Genomic DNA, 18,089 nt, shown 5'->3' on the forward strand with positions numbered 1-18,089 from the left:
GGAAAATTCCCATTCCAGTGCATTGTCCCCAGCCCAATACAGACATCCATTCCTGACCAGGTTTGCACAAGTAGGCACCTCTGAGCCTCCCATTTCTTCACAAACAATTCATAGGCAGACTGGGCTTGATCTAAAGCAAAGAGACAACACTTAACCTCATGTGCTCCACGTGGCCCATCAAGACGAAAGATGCTTACGAGGCAGTATTCAGGGAGGGAGGCTGCTTATCCAGCCGGGTCCACAGCAGGCACCAGAAGGAATTTCAGTGGTAAAAATCAGAGACAGTGCACTGTAGCTGGACATTGTGCAGAAAACCAAAAGATTTGTCACAAATAACTCAACCCCCACCTCATTGCCACAAGCATGATATAGCCCTTGGGATTCTGCTGTTCCCTTCCGGTTTCCCATCACAAGAAGTCTGAGAGAAGCTTCCTATGGCAGACAAGCTCGCTAGATACAAAACTCAGTCCCTCATGCAGACCTGCTTGCTGTGTGTGACAGGGCCGGTGCCTACCTCGGATCTCCCCTTGATTACTCCCCCTTGCTGCCTTAGCTCCAGCCACCCTGGCCTTCTTGCTGTTCTTAAAACATGCCAGGCTTTTTCTCTCCACTTCAAATGCCCTTCTCCATTCTTAGCTCAGAAGCCAGTTTTTCAGAGAAACCTTCCTTGAACACCTATATAAGGAAGTCCTTTCCATTTAGTTTAACTGCATTATCGCTGATCAGAAAATACATTCTCTATAGATATACTTCTTTATGATCTGCCTCCTCCCACTAGAGTAGAAGCCCCATGAGGGCCAGACCCTGGACTTAGTCCCTCGACTATCCTGGAACACAGAGCCTGGCCTGTAGATAGTACTCAACAATGAATGAATTAATAATGTCTCCAGCCTGGACCACCTTTCTGGGATGAAATGAAAAAAACAAACCAAAAAACAAAGAACAAACACAAATCTGCTTCAAAAGCGCCTGCTAGAGATTAGCTTTGATTGTCGTCTCCCTAGCCCGCTGTGTCCTGCCTTGCTGATCATGCAGGAGTGAGGTGACGAAGAGAAGTTGATGTAAGACTCTCTCATAAATGCTTTTCCTTCTCCTCTATGGGTGATCGCCCTTCAGGGGGCTTGAGAAGTAGAGAATGATGGGAGGAGGGCGTGAAGGAAATACCTCTAAGATTAACGATGCCTACACACTCCAGGCACCGTGCTGTGTGTGTAACGTACAGATCACTGTGCCCATTTTCCAAATGAGAATGTTACCTAGTCTGAACTCGTTCTGCTCGCTGCACGGCAGGCCAATAAATCAGGAGACGAGGTGTTGGGGCAAGGAATAGCGACTTTATTCGGAAAGCTGGCAGACCAACAGGATGGCAGACTAATGTCTTGGAGAACCATCCTACTCCAGTCAGAATACGGGTTCCTTTTATACAAAAAACAGGGGAGGGGGTGTGGTTGGTTGTTGCAAACGTCTTGCTGCAGGAATTCTTTGTTCTTGCAGCGTCCGTGTGGGTCAGGCCACGGTGTCCCTGTAAACCTCCAACAAAACAAAGGTTATTCTCTATTTTGCAACTTGCCATCGCCACATAAGTGCAGAAGTGCTAGCATCCTTAAAGGTCAGAGCCCCTAGAATAGGCTCTCCTGTCTATTTCAGGCTAAAGACAACATTGTTTTACAAAAGGTGCAGAGCTGCAAGACTAAGCCTAAGAACCAGGGCACAGTGGTCAAAACTAAAGGAACAGATCCAATACAGAGTCAGAGTTGTTCTCTATTACAAGAACTCCGAGTCTCAGGAAGGTTGAGGGGCTTGTTCAAGGTCCCTGAACTAGTAGAAGTTGGAGTTGGAGTTTATACATTAGCAATCGCCCCTATTCCCTCCTCCCCCGAATCCTAGGCAAGCACTGCTCTATTTTCTGTCTCTATGGATTTTTCGGTCCTAGCCATTTCATATAAATGGAATCATATGCTGTGTGGTGTTTCGTGACTGGGTTCTTCTATTCAGTAGAATATTTTCAAGGCTCACCAGGTCGTAGCATGCATTGGTACTTTTTTTTGATAACCTAGTAATATTCTATCATATGGCTGGACCACATTCATTTATTCATTCACCAGCTGGTGGACTCTGGGTTTTTTTCCTTCTCTCCATTATGAATAACACTGCTATGAACATTCTTGTACAAGTTTTTGCATAGATGTATGTTTCAGTTCTCTTGGGTAAATACCCAGGAGTACAATTGTTGTCATATGGTAACTCTATGTTTAAAATTTTGAGGAACTATCAAGCGTTTTCCACAGCAGCTGCAGTTCCCAGCAGCAGGGCCGGGGGGTTACAGTGCGTGAGGGATGCTGGCTGCTGTTATTATTTCTATCAAAATACACAGCTGTCTGTCTCTCTGTCAAGCCTCCTGGATTTTGAAGTTCCACAAGGCAAGAATCCCCGGCCTGACTTTTATTTTTTGTTCGATTTTCTATCCCCTGCACCTGCTTCCTTACTTTCCTCTTGCCCTCATCTCTAACTCTCCTCCTGTCCTGTGATTCCCCACAGTTCTCACCTGAGCCCTTGTCGCATCCTGAGGGGTGGCCAAAGGCCCTGGTGGACCAAGGATGAGGCCAAGTCTCACGAGAACAGGCGTGGGCACGGACCATGGTCAGTGTGGGAAGAGAACAGCCAAGCAGCCCACTCCCTGGGGAACCCTTGAACTGGGCAGTGGAAACCTTTGGGGCAGCAGATCAAGGCACCCCATGGGATTTTAAATGTACAATTTAAAAATCAGTATTACTAAGACTTCAGTTAAGAGCTTGGAACTTTTTCTGTGCATATTTGTGATATTCTGAAGCCGTGTGTGTTGGCTGGGGGAGGGAGGGGACGTGGGAAGAGAAAAGTCCTTTCATTTTCCTTAGGGTATCTCAACAAGGTCATAATACTGCCCAAGGCTGAAAAGTGTGGAGAAATGCTGGCCCTTGGGTGGGTGGGATGGAGAGGGTGTGATTTAGGGAGGCCCTGGCCCCAGTGACCAGTCCCTGATAATGTTCTGCTCTGTCTCTAGGGCAATAATGCTGCCTCCTCCAGGAAGTCCTTTGATCCTACTCCCCAAAGTACTTTCTGGAAAAAGAGGGGACCACATCAGGAAGCCAAGCCCTCCTTCTCTTGCTGGACAGGGCTTACTTAGGGACAGAACTTGGGTGTGCAGAACCTACTTATGTGATACATACTGCCTCGTCTTTTCCCCTGGAAAGTTCACAGTGAGAATCCAGGACCCAAGTCAGTGAGGGACCCTTTGGTTCAGGCAGTGGAAGAAGTGGCCTAGGAATCTTTGTTGTATTTCATTGCCGAGCAGAGTCAGCAAAGAGAAATATTCCCAGAGCCTATCTGAGGAAAGCCATTCACTTAGTGCCACCATGAACTTACTACAAAGTTCCTCAACCCGATGTGTGTCCAGGGATGGACCACACATTGGTAACTCTGTGATTCAACATGCTGGCTCATGGTGACCCTAGAGTTCTAGTGTATGGCAGCCCTGGGTGGGCTCTTCTGGGGTTCTAGGTGCCTGTGTCCTGTGGGTCTAGATGGCTCCAGGGGTCAACAGTGCCAGGAAAAGGTAGCCCTGGGTTTCTAGGTGAAGTGGCCCTGGCTAATGGTAACCTCTGATTCTAGGCATCAGCTGCCCTGTTTGTGACCGTGGGAGGCAGTGACTCTAGACTCTGGTAGCCTTGGGCAATCTAGGTGCTGGTGACCCCTGTGGCATTAGTGATGGAGGCCCATGGTTCCAGGGGTTGGCAGACTCTGGCACTAGGTGACCAATGAGTCTGTGGGCATTGGCCCTGGCTGGTCAGAGAAGAGAAGAGGAGCTTAGCCAGAACTGCCCCATGCCCCTGGGGTTCAGCACCTGAGCCTGCACGGTTAAGCCCTCGGCTGCGGCTACCTCTGAGCTGAACACTTAGAAGCGCTTCATAAGGGTCCAGCCCCGAGCACAAGTTAGTTATTCTAAGTCACTGATGGGGCGGGGCTGGGGGGAATCCCAGCCAGCAGCCTCTGCACTGACCGGTGGCTGAACCCAGGCTGGGCTCCCTGCCCTGGAAGCAGGGCAATGCCTGGGGACAGATGGCCCCATGTCCTCTTGGCCTGGCCCCACGGGAGCCTAAGGCTACCTTCCAGCGGGCTCTGTCGAGGTACAGGAAGGCGCTGCCGCTGAGGAAGGTGGGACTCAGCAGGTCTGGGCAGATCTGCTCTGCAGAGGCCGGGCCCTCTCCCGGGTGGCTGGGGCGCCCCAGAGCAGGCAGGCGAGCACGTCCCCGAGGACAGGCCCCTCCCCGGGGGGCCCAGCTAATGACCCCGTGCATTCCGGCCTGCATGGGCCCAAGAATTGGCTGAGGGCAGGCCCATTAGCTGGAATTCTCCCAATGCTCACACATCAGAGTGGAAGGGGGGAGAAGTGAAAAGTTGAAAAAGAGCTAATTATCGCTTTTATCAGAGCGGGTGGGTTGATGGGTCCTGCCTGAGGGCAGCTGGGGCTGCATTAAAGATTAAACGCCAGGTAGTGGGGAGAGGGGCTCGTCATTCCACAGGGAGGAGGCCAGCAGGCCGCCCTATGGAGACCTGGTGGCAGGCGGCAGCCTTAGATCTGTCAGCCGAGCCCTCTGTCCCAGCACCCACCATGGCCACATTCCACCAGCGGACCCCCGCGGCGCCCGGCACTTCCGCCCACCACTGTGGGGAGGGCAGCTGAAGTCCACCTCTGCTCCCTCAAGGGATGAGGGGTCGGGGCAAGTCTAATTATCCAATTGGTAGGTTTCCTGGCACCTGTCTTAGGGGGACTTAAATGATTCCTGCACATCACCTGGTGACCTTACGTGTAGAACCTACATTGGAATTATATGAGGTCTGGCAAGGACTCAAGGTCAGGGAATCTGATCCTCCTTGTTATTACAGAGCAGGAGCCCAAGGCCCAGCGAAGGAAGAAAGGGACTCAGTCAATCAGGTTGCTGTGTGGTTAGCCCCATACAGTTCTAAGTCCCTTGAGGATGGGGCTGCGACTTTAACTGTCCTCTTTATATCTAAAGTATTGAGGTTAAGGGAACTGGGGTGACTAGCTTGGAGTAATCAAGGCCAGGGTGACTTCATTATGCCATTGAACCCAACGGTGTTTTGGACGTGCTGGGTGTTCAGTGAGCATTTGTTGCTTGTGTGGATGATAAAAAGATAGCCCCTAAGAAGCATGATGATCATTTGGAACATTCTCCAAATCTTGGGAGCTAATTCACTGGCCATGAAGAACGGATGTAGGTGGGCACCATGATCTTGAGTTACCAGGACAAACCAAGGCACAGGTGGCTGAGTGCCACAGGCAGACTGACTGTAGGCAGGTGGTACCAAGGCAGCCAGCTCTGCCAACCCAGCTCTGCCAGTCTTCACTGTGTGTGTCTTGACAAAGACATCCACTAACACATTTCCGCCCCTACAGAGACCCTGGAAGCATGATGGCCGCTATCTGGCCCCACTAGGGATCCACAGCTCTGTCTGATCTGCCCTTGCCCAGGAAAATGAATTAGACTCCTTGCTTCTTTCTCTTCTCCCAGCTACTAGAAGCTTTCCAGCTTTCTAGAGCCTTTCCAGTTGGTTTCTTCAGGCGTCTAACCTCAAATCAGAATTTTATGCTATTCTCTTCCATCTCCTTGGTGAGCAAATCCCACGAATGACATGTCGATAATGACCTGTCCAAGTCAAGAGGCTCTGGCCTTCCCAGCACTTCCCAGACACTGTCCCACAGGCAGACACCCTTTATCCCCAGTGATCTGGTCTAGACAAAGCTAGTAGATCCTATATAAATGCCTGGTGGGAGGAATGAGTCTGAGTGAGAATAGGTAGAAAGGATCTGGGTTTCATAAAGGACCGCAAGCTGAAACTACACTGGCCACATGGATGTTCTGAAGTCAAGCCAGCAGGATGTTGGATAGCTAGGAAAGATTTGAAGGCTGCAAACTGCTTTTTACTATCAGATCCTTCTTAAGAAAGCTCAGGTATTCCTGGACTGTATAACCCAGCATGCTGCGGTTCTGTTACCGAGTCCAAACTTGTTCTGCTCACTACACGACAGGCCAATAAATCAGGAGACGAGGTGCTGGGGCAAGGAATAGCAACTTTATTCAGAAAGCCAGCAGATCGACAGGATGGCAGACTAATGTCTTGGAGAACCATCCTACTCCAGTCAGAATACAGTCTCCTTTTATACAAGACTAGGGAGGGGGTGTTGTTGGTTGTTGCAAACTTCTTGCTGTAGGAATTCTTTGTTCTTGCAGCATCCATGTGGGTCAGGCCATGGTGTCCCTGTAAACCTCCAACAAAACAAAGGTTATTCTCTATTTTGCAACTTGCCATTTCTGCATAAGTGCAGAAGTGCTAACATCCTTAAAGGTCGGAGCCTCGAGAATAGGCTCTCTTGTATATTTCAGGCTAAAGACAACATTGTTTTACAAAAGGTGCAGAGCTAGTGAGACTGAGCCTAGGAAACAGGGCACAGTGGTCAAAACTAAAGGAACAGATCCAATATGGAGTCAGATTTGTTCTCCTCTATAACAGTTCTTCAACAGAGCACTTACCACAATGCCAATCAATCTTTTGATCAATTGTATGAGTATTTGATTATCTACCTGCATCCTCCACTAGATTGTAAACTCTGTGGTTACTGAGACTGTGTCTTTGTTGTTCGCCTCTGAATCCCAGCACCTGGCTTGGCACATTACAGGACAGTAGATACGTATTGAAAGAGAGAAGAGAGGAGAGAGGGAGGGAAGAAAGAAGGAAGAAGGGGAAGAACTTTGGTAGAAACTGAGGTGGATGAGAGTCACAAGATGCTCACAGCCCAGTGAGTGAGAGAGGGGTGGCCGCACATTTGCCCACAATGCAGAGGGGTTAGTGCGAACGGAAAGGAAAAACAGTCTGATACTGGGGACTCACAAGAGAGTGATTCACTCTGGGGAGTGTGGGAAGTTTTCTGTAACTGAGTCTTCAAGGCGGGGCAAGATTGAGTAAAGTAGACAAAGGGAGGAGAGTCATTCTCAGCAGGACTGGATGGCAGAGACACAGAAGTGAGAAAATGGGGCCACATTCAGGGAGAGGAGAAGTGGCTCAGCTGAATGGGGTGTGGAGACACAGACCGTGATGGCAGGGGAGGGCTGAGGAGCTCATCTGGAGATAAACAGCCAAGGTTTTCAAATAGAGGTGTGACACGTCCAGCAACCAAGAAGTGTAAAGGGAGGGACTTTGAAACTCTGAGGACTGAAATTAACCTCCACTAGAAACAGAGACCATTTCATTTAGAGCCAGCTAGGCTATGGGGTCCCTGAGGCCCCGGCAGAGAGTGAGCAGAGCACAGAGAAGGGCTGGGACCCGCTGGCAGAGGGAGACTAGGCCACTCATGAGGACATTTCTGGTGGGAAGGCTGTAGGGCTGGGTGGAATGAGAGATATTCCATGGCAATTTTTCCCCTGGTGTTCTCTCCAGGCAACATGACATCCTCCTGACTGAACTGATGGGCTGGGATGGGAGAAGGTTGGAGCAGCCAAGACAATATCCCACCCCCAGTTGGGTGCCCACTGGAAGCTTTCCAGCTCTTGTGGCAGCGCAGCTGGGAACCCTGCAGAGGGTGGAGAAATCAGAGGACAGGGTCCCCACTCTGCACATCTGGGCTCTGAAGACGTTGGTTTGAGTTCTGATTCAGTCATCTTCCGCCTGTGACCTTGGCAAGGTGGTTTTCACCTCTCTGAGCCTCAGTTTCCTCATCTGCAAAAGGGGATGATTAGTCCCTGCTGACCCTGTGAGCTACAGGGGGTAACGGGGAGCTTGACAAAGGATTAATAGCCGTGGAAGACACTTTGTAAATGGGAATGCCCTACCCAAAAGCCAGATGTGATCATAAACATGTCATACTTGAGTCACAGAGCAGGGAAGACCCAGACTCGGAAGGACAGGGCTCTGCTAGCGACTGGGACTCTGCTGGGTGCCCTCCTGTCTCTCCTTGGCAGATACAACAATGGAGACAGACCTGAATTTCAATCCTGCTTTTCCCTTTCCGGCTGTGTCACTTTGAGCAAGGCGCTTGATTTCTCTACACCTTAGTTCCCTCACCTCTACAGCAGTGACAGGAGAGCCTGCCTCAGAGGGCTGTTGTGGGGACTGAGACAGGCCTGCAAAGTTGGCCGCTGACAGCACTCACCAAAGTGCTTGTCTTCCTCCCTCCTGGCGGCCCTTCCACTCCTCTGCTCCCACTTCTGTCTCTTCCTGGTAGCCTTGGCCAGGTTCCTGAGGGATCCCCATGGCTCTGGAGATCCCTGGAGCTGGGGTCGGAGGAAGGCAAGCTGAGGTGAGGGCTAAGAGGAAACGCCACACCCGCAGCAGAAGGAGATGCACCCTAAGGCAAGGGCTGGGTCTGGTGGTCTTGCCGGGAGCCCCCAGGTGCAGGATTCCACAAGTCCGGGACTTACTCAGACTGAGTGACCAAGACACCGTCCTCAGTGTGGTTCCATCTGTCATAGGACACAGGGCTGGGAGTCTGTCCTGGAGCATTGAGGCCAAGATTCTAAGACCTCCAGTTCTCTGGTCTCCTGAGTGCAGCCCACAGAGGGGCTGCTCCTCCTGGCCCCCACCCTTACTCCAGCCCCATCTCCGTTTGACTGACCAATGGCAGGAATCCAGGAAAGCCCACCTGGGGAATTCACAGACCTGCATTCTTTCTATTGAAGCTTCCTCCAGCTGGGCAGCCATTGCCCCTCGTGGAGCACTTTAGGCAGAGCTGGGAAACCACAAAAATTTTAAGCTGAGATGAAGGAACGTAATGGGCTCTAATCTGAATTGACAGTAGCATTATTAGCCAGCCAAGGGCCGCGGAGCAGCGGGATCGCAGGGAGGGAAGGGGGACAAAAGACAGAAGAAAGCAGACACAGACACAGGGATGGAGACTCCAGTGGGGCTGAAGTCATGTGAGAGGGGCTGCCCAGGAGCCTGGGGGACAGAGAATTATAACAATAGCAGTGATAACAATAATAATAATAATAACAACAACAACAATAACAACAGCTAATGCTTCTGTAGAGCCACAAGGAACCAGGCTCTGCTCTAAGCTCTCACATTAACGTTAGTAATCCTCACAATGTAGGTGTCAGTATTACTACCCCATTTTATTGATGATGTAAAAATTATGGAACAGAGAGGTCCATCAATAAAGAACACACATCCTGATTGGAAGGCTGGGGTCTGGTTGCTCCCACAGGCATTCTTCTGCTCTCTAAGGGTCAAAAGTCAAAGGTCTCGTTCAGGAGTCAATGAGATGCAACTCCCACATACTGGGCTGTGTGGGGCCCCTCCGCAGGGTCCAGAAGGGAAGAAAGGACATGCGTTCGTAACCACCACCCAGGCATGGATGATGGGGGCCAGGTGAGTGCCAGGGAGAGGAGGGGCCAGGAACACAGAGGTCAGAGGTCTTAATTAGCCTTTATCAGTCAAAGGTCAGAGGTCCACGTGGCCAACCAGGGACTGGAGACCATGACCACTGATAGTGGGCGGAACTCTGCCAGGGCCATGACGAAGGGTTAAGAGATGACTCCCACTTTCTTCCAAGAAGGAGACAGGGGACATGGTCACCAGCAGGGCTTCCCTGCGGCTCTCTCGCCGACAGCTCTCCTGGGGTCAAGGCTTTTCCTCTCTGGCCCTCAGCCACCAGGAGACATGCTTCTCCTGAGGGAAGCACTTCCTGTCGGGCTAAGGCTGTCACACCCCAGAGAGCCTGATTCTGAAGGGAACACCTCTAAGTGAGCAGTGCACCCCCACCCCATCCTGCATCTAGATGCAGCCAACTTCTGACCATCCGGCCTCCCTGGAAATCAGATGTTCACAATTTTATTGATGTCATCATGGGCTCTATGTCCAGAACACAAAGAAGATCTCAGTTCTGCTTAGTGGGCTCTACTGAGTTGGAGGAAATGGTTTTCTTCCTGTTGCTGGGAAGAGCTAAGCAGGCAAGCAGGGAAAATTTGAGATATGGGAGCTCTGCTTCAGGGCCCTTAAGTGGCTAAGAGGCCCCCTGGGGTCAAAGCCTGACCAGGTGAAACTCATGAAGGTTCCTTAACCCTTGCACATCTCAGCTCCCTCCTCTGTAAAATGTGGGCAGTACCTGTAGTTCCTCGCTCCTGGTAGAGCGGTTTTGAGGGTGAGGAGTGAGTCAGCACACTGTTTGCGTTCACAGCACTGGTTGTGGTCGCTGTGCGATGCACCACCTTGGGCCTATGGCTGGAAGGGGATTCTGATCCTTCTCTTCTCAGCATGGGGAGGTTGCTTGGTCTGTGATGTGAAATGAAAGCCATCCCCCACGGCAGACAGTCCGGGGTTCTTTTGGTCCTGTGTCTGAGGAGGAACAGATTCTAGAAGAGCCAAGGCCTCCCCTGAACAGGGCGCCCTGAGCTCAGGCCTTCTCTCTGCCTTCGTGCACCCAGGGCTGGATCTATGTAAACCATAACGTGCTGCAGCAGTGCTAGGAGTTCCTGTCGCCAAGGGACTCGCAGATGCCTGGGAACGTACCAGAATCGGTGGTGGCACAAGGGCCCCCTCTCCCTGGACTCTGCCAGTGACAGCGACCATAACTGGGGAGTAGCAACAGCAGTGGCCACCATACTAAACACATCCTGTGTGTCAGGCACTTTCTAGATTCACCCTCTAATGCTTCCAATGACCCTGCAAGGCTGATTTTCTCACCCCATGCTGTAACCTTCCCACTGACACCTACATCACCCGCCCCCTCAAACTCCTCACCTGGCCAAGACCTCATTAAGCTTTGGGCTGAAGCTGGGCTATGACTCCTCTGGGGAGCCTTCTCTTGCTTCCCCTGGGCCAGGTCTGCACACACCGCCCCCTCTGCCCCACGGTTCCCGTAATCACCTGTACTTACCCCTTGTCAGCACTCATCACATTTTATTTTTATTCTATTTTTAATTGTTTATATTTTGAGGGGTAAGCAATGCATTCACATGGTTCAAAATCCAAAAGCCACAACAAGGAGTACAGTGGGAAGTCTCCCTGCTCTCCCACCCCTGTTCCCCAGCCACTGAGTTCAGCTGCCCGGGGCGCCCAGGGCTGTCAGTTTCATCACACTGAATGGTGATGACTTGTTTATCTGTCTAATGTCCTCCAGGAGCAGGGACTGTGCCTGCCTTGTTAACTGCTTCATCCCCAGGGCCCGGAACAGTGCCTGGCATATAGTTGAAGTACTATGTGTGTAATCCATTTATCTCTATCTATCTCCTTGTCTGTCTGTCTGTCTGTCTATCTATCTATCATCTGTCTAAAAGATATCTATATAGAGCTTTTTGGTTTTTTGCTGTTTTAATGAATGAGACTCCAAGAGGAAAGTTAACTTGCCTGCTTGGCTCGAACTCCCAAGACAGTGCTCACCCAGGAATTCTGTTTATCTGACTTTCAAAGGCTGCTTTTTCCTTCTTCTTGGACATTTGACCATCCTCTGTGAAATGAATCCTGATTTCATTTTTTAAAGTTTAATTTGTAACTTAGGACAGGAATAGCACCCTTCTATAAATTACCACAAAGCAAAGAGCCGTATTTCAGGAAACAGAGCATCACCACACTTTACAAGTCCCCCTGGTCCTGGCCATAGTGCCGTATTCAGGATGTTATTGCTGCTGCTGCTGCTGCTGTTCACCTTGGGCCTCAGCCTCCTCGTCTGTAAAATTGGAAGGGGCCTGTAAGCTCTGCAGTTCTATGGATTTTTGTTGTCTCCTCTATTTTTAACCCTTCTGGCTAGTACTGCTTTATGCCAGCACTAAATGAAATGACAGCCGTGACAGCCTTTTGATTAAAGCTAATGTTTGATACCAAGGCAACAAATGCATGAGGTGGGTCTGGACAGTTTTCTCCACACCAGTCAACCTGGCCACATCCCTAGCTCTGGCTTAGGCCAAGGGTCAAGCATGCACAAAAGCCATGGGTCCTCTGAAGGGCTGGAAGGAGAGGCAGCAGGGAGAAATTCATCCTGGGGCAGCACGTGGAGCTGAGAGGTGAGGGCCACCTAGGGGAGGGTGGGTTGGCCCATGCGCCATCTCTACCAGGGGACAGTAGGCTGCTTTCCAGCTCCATTAGCTCATTCCCTGCCTGGGACTGCAGCAAGCAGCCCTCATTTTGTCGAAGCTCAAGGTTCAGACTTCTGCATAGCCTTGCTCTTGGTGATTGAGGCAGCCAGGGATTCTGGGGGTTGGGAAGGGGAGGCAAGAGGGAGTGAGAAGGAAAGGGAGGAAAGAAAAATTAGGGAGCCCAGCCAGTGGGGAGCCAGTGCATCCAGGAGGGACAGGGTGCCAGGAAGCCTGCTATGGCAGGATGCTGCCGGGGAGGGAGACGGAGATGGGGGAACAGTACACAGAGCAAGGTTCATAAATTCACTTGTTCATTCACCTTTCCATTCATTCATCCAATAAAACCAGGGATGCCAGCGTTGTGATAATTGCTAATCAAGGTACAGGTATAAACAAAATGCTAAGAAAATGTAAAAGAAAAAGCACATAACTATTTTGTGGATTTCAGGAGTGGGAAAGTTAGGGAAACAGGCAAATTTCACTGAAGATACTTAGGTCAAGCCATGAAGCAAGTAAAGGAGAAGCCAGCCCCCAAGTTCTGTGGCCCATCTCTTCCCAGACCTCCAAATCTGAGTCTGGCTGTTGTCCTCACTGGATCTGGGTCTGAGCTTTGCCACATACTTGCTGTGTGACCTCGGATAAGTGATCTAACCTCTCTGAGCCTCAGTTTTCTCAGTTGTAAAGTAGGGACGACATCCATTTGAAAGGTGGTCATGAGATTCAAATATGATAGTGCATAAGGGGCACTTTGCAGGGTACCTGGCCCTGGTACAGAACATGCGCAGAATGACCTGCTGTTAATATTGTCAATACCAGCAGCAACAGCAACTCCATTTCCCCAACTCAGGGCCTCCGTCTTGGGCAGGAGAGGAAAGCAGAGGCTGTTCCCAGCATCCCCCATCCCTGGCCCCCCTGGCCCTTGGGGAAATATGAGAAGCAGAGCTTGAGGATCTAATGTGCGCCCCCCACGCCCCTTAATCCTTCCTGAACTTGGGGGGTTGGGGCGGCACCGCCGTAACACCTGCGCGGCTCTGACATCTCCTGCCTCTGGGCAGAGAAAGCAATTTCAGAAATGACATGTTGCCAACAAGCAGAAATCAGCTTCTGAATTAAAATGTGTCGGCGTCAGGTGACCCCAGGCTTGGAGGGCTGGCTGCTTGAAGACAGCTGAGATTAGGGCCTGTCAGCCAGGGGAGGGGCTGTGTGGGAAGGGGTGCGGGGACCCCAGGGGCTACTGTTGGCTACCCTGGACTTGTTCGGACAGGGGGGCAGGAATTCGGACGCTGGGTCAGGTTCTCCTGCCACTCTGACTGGCCACCAGTTCTCAACTATCCGCTCTCTGCAGTGGAGGCGTGGTAGGAGAGGCCAGGCTCAGCTCCCCTTAAACACACTAATGGGCCCGAGAGAGCCAGGGAGGAATTCGGGCCCCACAGCCCCTGGGGACTCGAGGAGGGATGGGAGAAGAAGGGATAAGACACCTAAGAGGCAGTCAGCCTCAGCTCTGCAGGTATGCAGGGAGGGGAAAGAAGGAGAGGGGAGAAGAGGAAGACGAGAAGCCAGGTGACAGGAGAGGGAGGAATATACCACGGGCCGCAATGAATCCTTCTAATTCCCAGACGCCGCCTACTCCCTGGTGCCCAGGCCTTAGCACAAGCCGTGCCCTGCACTGTGGGAGAAGCAGATTGAAGGGGCTGGTAAATTTCCAGCCCTGCTGTTTATTGTAGGGCGTTGCTTATGGCAGGGAGCCTCTCTGAGCTTTACCTTCCTCCTCTATAAAGTGGGAATCATAGTCGTTAAATGAGATGATCTGAGAAGCCGGCACCCAGGTTCCGGTGCCTCTCACAGCGCTTGACCTCTAGCGCTCCCTTTCCTCGTCTGTCTCGTCTGCAACTCCCCAAAGGCCGGGCCTAAGTCTTGTAACTGCAGCACCGCAGCACGTGCCCTGCACACTGTAGGCAGTGAGTCAGTGTTTGCCGAGTGAGCAGTTACATGAAGGGACCAGGTGTGAGATGTGTAAGCAAAGAGTGGGAAGTGAAAGGGAAGGGAAGGGAAGGGGCAGGTGGGGTCCCCACTCCAATCACAGGTCATCCCTCTGGCCTTTCTTCTGCCCTTGCTGGCCAGACCGTGACCATATTTCCCCAATGGAAATCAGACATAGGGATCATTGTATGTGTCTTTAGGACTCAGTAGGCAGTTTTCAACCTTGGGCCCATATGAGGAGCTCTGGGACTTGGGGTCACCACAGTCATGTTCCACAGCACGGGGAGCCCAACAAGGACAGGGCAGGGCTAGTAGAGAGGGGGCAAGGGCAGCATAGAGGGAGGCTCTTTGCTGAGCCTCTAAGGTGGGAGGCAGGTTGGGGAGGCTGGAGCAAGGCTGTGTCATGATTTCAAGAGAGGAAATCTCCCGCCCTGACGCCCCACCAGTGCTGCTGTAAACGCCTTGCCCACCTCCTACAGGAATTTCACTGGGAGAAGGCACAGCTTCTCACCCCCTGCTCCGGACTAAGTCATCAGGGAAGAAATTCAGGAATTTGAGAAGGTTCTAGAAGGCAGTGGATATGAGCTCAGGCATGACAAAGGCCTGAGTTTAAGTCCCAGCTCTGCCACTCACACAATGAATATTTTAAGCTTCCTGAACCTCAGTTTCCTCATCTATAAAATGGGGGGAGGGTAGCATTTCTTGCCCTGCAGGGTGATTGTGAAGATTAAAAGGAATAGCATGAGGGTAACAGAGAAGAAAAAGCTCTTCTTTAGAGAAGAATGTCAACTAAAAAATAGGTAAGGGATGACAGAATGAGAATAATCACCATTTTCAATTGATTTGGGTGAGGATCACCAAAGGATGCTGAAACTATTGGGTAAAATGTTGCTGGGCAGCAGGATGGTCCCACGGTCTCAAAGCATCACACCACAGATGAGTTATGAACCACAAAGGGCAAAAGGCAACTTTACGTGGGAGAGAGCTGGTGGAAACCACCTCAACCAAGTGATGAAATTCAACATCACCGCCAATGTTGACCAACCGCGGCCCCTGGCAACGTGTGCAGGGAAGGACGCGCACCACCAAGTAGACCTCTTGCCAAAATGTTTAACCAGAATCAAATCATAAGGAAATGATCAGATAAATCTCAGTTGAGAGACATTCTATAAGACATCCGCCCTGAACTCTTCAAAATATCAAGGTTGTGAGAGCAAAGAAGGCAGGAGGACTATTCTAAATTAGAGGGTGTTGGAGAGACATGATAACAAAATACAATGCCCGATTCTTCAGTAGATCCCAGATCAGGAAAAAAAGTTATAAAGGACATTTTGAGGGATAATTGGGGAAGTTAGAAGAAGGAATATATAGTCGATAACATTGTGTAAGTGTTAAATCTCTCAGATTTGGGAGCATGTTGTAGTTCTTAGATTTGTGATAAGATATTTAAGTGTCTTGGTGCAATGTTCTCACAAATGGGTCAACAAAATAAATACACATATATACATATATATATGTATATACAGAGAGAAAGAGTGAGAGCGAGCGCAAATGTGGCTGAATGTTTTTTAAAGTGGGGTCAGCACAGGTGAAGTATCCACGGAGTGATTGTCTCAGCAGGCCCTGATCCCCAGGGAGAGTGGCGGCACTGAGCAGCTAAGGGTGAAGGGGGCCCAAGGGCCTATTTGGGAACCAGCTTATGGGCAGGAGCAGGGAAAGGCTCAGATGGGGGTGGGGGAAGGCTGAAGGCAGTGTAGGAGAGAAAAAACACAGAGTCTAAGAACTGGGTCTGCAGTGAGCCACTTAACCATTTTGTGCTTCAGTTTCCCTATCTGTAAAAAGGGAAGGGTGCCTGCCTTATGAGGTTCAGATGAGAAAAATGTGAGAAATCCCTTGGTGGGCGGGAGCCGCTGCTGCATGTGGACACTTCAGCTCCAAGCCCAGGAACACAGGGTAGAAGGAACATGTGAAGACATAACTGCAGGTGGAAATGCGGGTGCCCTCATGGTTGGACTGCAGACTTCCCTCCCAGGGGACACCATGTGGGTCTCAGCAGGATTGAAGAGCTAGGGCAGGGCAGGGACAAGACTTCTCTGCTGCCCTTTGCTTCAAAAGGGGACTATCAGATCCGCCAGGAGCAGCAGCTGCTTGAAGACACTTCCTAAAGCATGCTGGGAAGGCAGTGGCCAAAGGAGGGACTCTGGGGCTGATGCGTAAACTATCACATGGCCGTGCCTCTCATCTCTCCTACAGGACCGTAGGTCCCTGAAGGCTCCCACTTTGCCTTAACCTGCCCCCACCCCAGCCTGCATTGCTGGCCATAGGATGCAAACACTAGGCAAACTTATCATTTCCCGGCGAGCGCCTCGTCTGACTTGGTGTATGACATTGGTTGGGTCACCTCCTTCCTCTAGGCGTCAGCTTACCTGGAATCCGTAAAATGGGACACTCCATCTCTGTGCTATCTGCATCTGAGGGGAGGCAGCAGTACTGAGAGGCAAGAACTCACACTTTGGGGGCCGGCAGCTCTGTGTTCTAGTCCTGACACCATGGCTTGCTAGTGGCATCCAGGAGCCTTCACAGCGTCCATTGCCTTGACTGCGAGACGGGGTGGTTGTGTCCAACGTGCAGGGTTATGGCAGTAATCGAGACAAAATAGGTACACAGAGCTGACATGTACTTTATTGGTTTATCATCTCTCTCTCCCACTAGAGTGTCAGCCCCATGGGGCAGGGACTTGGTCCCCTTCACTGCCGCACTGCAGCACCTGGGTGGTGCCCGGCACTCAGGAGGAGCTCCCTAAGCCATTGCTGATTGGATGAACAGAACAGGTGCTCCATATACGATAGCTCTCATTGTAAGTCAGTAAAATGTGCTGAGACAGAAAGCATTAGAAGTTCATGGCTGTTGAGAAAGGAAACTCTGAGAAGCAAGAAATAATCTTCAGGGCTGGTGTGGGTCTGTCACTCTGTCTGCCAGGCAGTGGAGGACACCAGGGAAGCTGGGCTTATCTGGACCATGGAAGAGACATGACATGCCCACAAGAGCCAGGCAGGAGCATCGTGAGTGAGGTGGGGGTACTGGGCAGCCCCATGCGTCCCGTCTGATAGGGGCCCCCTCTCTAGCTGACTGTGGCCGGGGGATGGGAAATGCAGGCCCAGGTTGCCAGTGCAGCTGATTTTACAAGAGAAGCCAGAAAATCCAACGGAAAACAAATCATTTTTAAAAGAAAAACACAAATGAGAGCAAACAACCCATCTGTGGGCTGGGAGGGGTCCTGTGAAGTAGCCCACCCCTCTCAGGCAGTGTGCACAGGAGAGAGGGCCAGATGGTGGAGCCCCGGGGTGGCCTCCATGGGTCCTTGTCTCTCCAGGCCTCTCAGACAGCCCCAGCCCCTGACACACAGCTGACATGCTGTCCAGATCCAAAAGGCAGGGTCACATACAGCTAGGGAAGCAGCCACTTCCCTGGGTTCTTGGGCTCAGGGTGCCTCCAGACTTTGGAGCTCCCGGGCTTAGGGTAAGTCACCCCGCATAGTGCCTGGCCCATGGAGAAGTTCAGTAAATATTTACCGATAATGGGGAAACCAAGTGAGATTAAAGGGACAAAAGTGTTTCTGAAGATCAAAAGTGCTTTACAAAGCAAAGTGTGGTCATCCTCATTATCAGTATTGTCATGAGTGAGACAGTTTTACCAGAGCAGGAGGGGGACCTGGGACCTGGAAGAGCAGAGAATTTACAAGACTTCCCAAGAAGGATCTGGATCAAGCCCATCAGAGCTCACACTTGGAGGGGATGCAGCTCACTGGCTCCTGGACAGACCCTGTCAAGGGACATGAGAGCCTACAAGACCCCCTCCCCAGCCACCTGATGTCCAGCTCAGTGGGGTCCCAGTCAGGCCATGCTGTTTCTCCCCAGGTAGATGGCCTCCAGTAGACCGCACAAACCCCCGCCCCAGCTGCTGCCCATAAAATATAGACACTAT

The sequence above is a fragment of the Vicugna pacos genome, chromosome 16 (assembly GCF_048564905.1).
Source record: "Vicugna pacos chromosome 16, VicPac4, whole genome shotgun sequence".
NCBI classification, from domain to species: Eukaryota; Metazoa; Chordata; class Mammalia; order Artiodactyla; family Camelidae; genus Vicugna; species Vicugna pacos.